We start from the raw sequence: 4518 nt of genomic DNA on the forward strand, positions 1-4518 counted from the left end.
AGTCTTCTGGGTCCAGAAGGTCTTTAGGTTGTTTAAGAAAGGACAAATGAAACCAGATAAGAAATTGAGAAAGCCAAAGCTCCCATGATCATTAGTAGTGAGATCAGCCATAAGAGTAGCCTCTTTAATTTAGACAAGATGGGGAGAACTAATCCAAAAATGAAAAAAAATATCTGAGCTCATCATTCCTTTCCAAAATTAATTCTCATTCCAACTTCCCTAGTTCTAAGGAAAAGAAAGAAAGCTCACTTCTGTGACTTTCATCTTCTCAGTCTGAGTCAAGGTTATTTTCTAAGAGAGAAAGGGGGAAGGGAAGATCAAGTTAGAAATCTGATGAGAGGCTAGAAGGTTTGGTAAAATTGCTGTGGGGAAATATGATAGAAAATCATTAGCAAATTAGACAAAGACTTGCTCCCCTGCACTGCAGGCTTTGACCTTGGAAATATATTGATCGATAGAATGGTTGGTCATACCAATCATATGTTTATGATAGACAAAATATGTCTTAGTCTGACATTCAGCCTGCTGAAGACAAATAGAATAAATCTGTAGCAGATCCAGTAACAAAAATTCATGATTTCTTCTATCTAGTGATTCTCAAAGTTTGTTCTTCAGACCACTAGGGGTTCCCAATACCTTTTCAAGGAGTTTGTAAAGTCAAAATTGTATTCATAATACTATTAAATATTATTTGCCTATGAAAAATACTTCTTTTTCAAATTATATATCTAAGTGAAATTTAATTTTTAAATTTCAATCAAAACAATGTATCACAATACATTGATCATAGAAGAAGTTATTAGAATCCAATTTTCTGCTTTTTAATCCAGGCATTAAAGAAATTAAGAAAAAAACAATGCTACTCATTTCACTGTTTCTGTTTTCAAAAATGTGATTATTTATCATTAAAATATCTTCATATAAAATTGAAATATAATAGTGCTATTAATTTTACTATAAATATTTTAATCATGTATTTGTTTAATTCTAATATGGAAATACCAGCTCCCCACATAAATAAAACTCTTAGGGCCATCAATAGTGTTTAAAAGGAAAAAGGAATTTCTGAGACAAAAATGATTGAGAACATCTTCTACTTTAGTCCTTGTAACAGGACCAGAGGATGTATATAAGGAGAGTAAAAATAGAGTCTTATGTTAACAGGAGAGTGAAAGAATTGTGTCTTTGCTTTTCTGTGTACATATTGTTCCTTTCAGTAAAATGTATGTTCCTTTAAAATAAGAACTGTATTTATATTCCCTGTCCCAAACACCTGGTTTGGTGTTTAATAGAGTTTTATTGAATGAATGAAGGCTCAAGGATTGAGATATTGAAAGTTGCAGAGAACCACATTTTGAATGAAATCTGATTTAAATCTTTAGAGGAAGCAAGTGAATCCATAATAGTTGTGGGATTCTGAGATAATAGGGGATGTTGGAGGGGCTACTGATTAAAGAGCAAAGTGTTAGTTTGGGAAGGGTGAAGGAATATAAAAGATGATAAGAGATCGAGATCAGAAAACTGAATTTCAGAATAGATGGTATTGAGTTAGAGCAAATTTGAGTGGTTTCAAGTGTTAAGGATCTTCATCCCAGAAGATGGTTGACATTGAGTAAAGATAACCTAACAAAGGAGTCGAGCTCAAACAATTATGAAGTCATTTAATTAAGAGCGAGGCCCTGGCAGTGTTTCCAGGCTGCCAGCAGCAGCATCATGGATTGGGGCATGTAGAAATAGGACCACTTTGTGGTGACTGAATGCCATACACAAAATTCTGGACCTGCTAGACAAATATTTGAAGTTTGTGAAGGAGCAAACAGAAGTAGAACAGAGCTATGCTAAGCAGCTCAGGAGTGTAGAGAAAAATAACTGCCCAAGAGATCAACAAAGGATGATCCAGAGCTCAAGTTCAATCAAGTTACAAACTTTATAAGAACTCAATATCTTTGCTGGCCAGCAAGAGCTGTGGCTGAAAACTTGACCATGCAGGTGTGTCTGGAGTTGGCCAGGTATTCATCAGACATCAAGCATAGGCAGAAGGTGCATTTCCAGGAGGATTGGCCCCCAAGCAGCAGCTGGAAAATGAACTCAAGTAGCCAGAGATTAGCAAACGAAAACTTGAACAAGACTGTCAGAAGGCAGAGAAGGCAGTTCAGACAGGCAAGCTCCTGGACCAAGTACATCAATACCACCAAGGCTGATGTAGAGAAGGCAAATCAGCAGGTCCTCATGGGAAACCACATGGCCAAGGAGAGCAAGAACAAATATGCTGCCCAGTTACAACTTTTCAACTGTGACCAGGCCCATCTCTTTATTACTGAGATGCCTCAGATCTTTGATAAACTATAGTGGTGAATGGCCAGGCTTGGTGCTAGTTATGGTCTTCTATCTACCAAGCTCTGGGTTATGTCTATCATTGGGAAATGCCTGGAGGGCATGACAGTGGTTGCAGCTGCCATGGACCAGAGAATGATTCCCAGGTGCTCCTCTGGCTGCATAAATCAGGCTTCACTCTCAGGCCTGGGGATTTCAACTTTGAAGATTTTAGTCAAGTAATATAAAACAGTTTGGAAGTAACCCTTACTCATGAAGTCCATTCAGGAACCATCCAAAGCTCTGGCCCTTTGGGAAGAAGATGGTGGCCACCTGCCTCCTGAGTAGGTAATAAAAAAATTGGAACAGCACCTGGAAGAAGTAGGGCAGGATCTACAGAAGGAGACAGATCAGAGGGAAGCCCTAAAGATGATGAATTTTTATGAGAAAACACTGCAGATGGGTGACCCCACCAGCCTGGAGCCCACACCTCATAGACCTTGAGCAATATCAGTGACTGGCTGAGGCCGAGAACAGAGTTCTGAGCAACTGCAATGACAGCCTGGGAAGGCACGATTGTCCCCCAGAATTAGATACAAGCTCCCTCAGATACAAACAATTTTGCTTTTGAAGGGAGCCCAGAAGCTCTCCCATCAGATGAGAAAAGATACCTCCATCTATACAGAGTTCAAGGAGAACTTTGAGAAGGAACCAGCCTTTCCCAGAAAGGTACAGTGAGGGCACCACCTCCATGGATGAAGTGGAGAATCTGTGTCTAATGGAGAAGGATAAAAGGCAACAGGTGGAGGAGGGTAGGACAGAAACAGGGGGGTGATGGCTATGGGCCTACCTCCTACCTTTGGTTCATACCTGGCTGAGTCCCTTTGCCATCCTCAGGGATTGGGTAGATTCCTGTTGGAGCAGTCTGTCTGTCTTGCCCCTTGCTCTCCTCCTCCTACAGCCTGGCTGTTGATTCATTAGGACCCTGCACAGGGGACAGGGATGTTGACTGGGCCTGGTTGCCCCTCACTCCACATAATATACATATATATATATATGTATATATATATATATATATATATATTTATATATTTATATATATACACACACACATATATATATACATATATACATATATTTATATATTTATATATATATACACATATATGTGTATATATATATACATATATACACATATATATATATATATATATATATATATATATATATATATATATATATGTATGTATACTTTATTACTGGGGTGACTCCAGCTTCTGCTCCCCAAATGCTCCTCAGCCCAGAATTCTAACTGAAGCCTGTGTAACCTCTGCTGCAGGCCCAGTTCATTGTGCCCTCTTCACTCGATCTAAATACTTGTGCAAGTGTAGTTTATTTCACAACAAAACAGAAATGTATAAATGGACTTTGTGTAAAAAAAAAAATTATTCATTTGACTGATCAAAATGTTTAATTCTTTAAGGATGATGACAGAAGAAAATATGATAAAGAAAACTATGATCAAGGTAACAAATTCAATGAGGAAAAATGAGTTTTCTGAAGGCCAAAAAATGGCAGCAATCAAAAGCAGGAGACAATATTATAATTCAATAGGTATTATACTGATAAAACAGCTAATGAATGTTCAAGTCAAAATTAAGTTGTAGAGGAAATGAAAAATTATATTCAAATGCAAAATGTTCCTGTATCATTTGGCATCTGATGTTTGAATTGATAATTTCTTCTTATGAGTTTAAGTCAATTCTAATACTTGATATATTGTCAATTCTATTAACAAATGACCAAAAATCACAGAGGTTTTGCAGCTGTTGTTACCTCCAGAAATACCAAAGAACTCACACATGTTATAAGCAAAAATCTTTCTTTATTCCATTGTGGGAGGGAAAATAGACACGTAAGTCAGGGCCTCCACTATTAGCAAACTCAGGGCAGTGGTGCTAAACTTGAGAGCATACAAAGAAGAAAATAGTATAGTGAAGCAACAGTGGTGAGGTATACCAGAAACTGTGAGGCAATATTTTCTAGTGTTCAAAAGTCTACTCAGCAGGAAATTACAAGTGTAGGAAATATTATAACTGGAAAGAAATTTTGTTCTGCTCTAACTGATTTTTGTAACCTCTGCATTGTTAAAACACTTCCTCTTGACTTTCACTCTGATCTTGGTCATACTCTCATTGGTGGGCC

The 4518-nt window shown here is 37.5% G+C and overlaps 1 pseudogene; it reads left to right on the top strand.

The window, feature by feature from the left end:
• Positions 1-1713: 1713 nt before the first annotated feature.
• LOC141506071 (cdc42-interacting protein 4 pseudogene) lies at positions 1714-3191 on the top strand (annotated as a pseudogene).
• Positions 3192-4518: the final 1327 nt, after the last annotated feature.

Source organism: Macrotis lagotis, chromosome 1 (assembly GCF_037893015.1).
Source record: "Macrotis lagotis isolate mMagLag1 chromosome 1, bilby.v1.9.chrom.fasta, whole genome shotgun sequence".
NCBI lineage: Eukaryota > Metazoa > Chordata > Mammalia > Peramelemorphia > Peramelidae > Macrotis > Macrotis lagotis.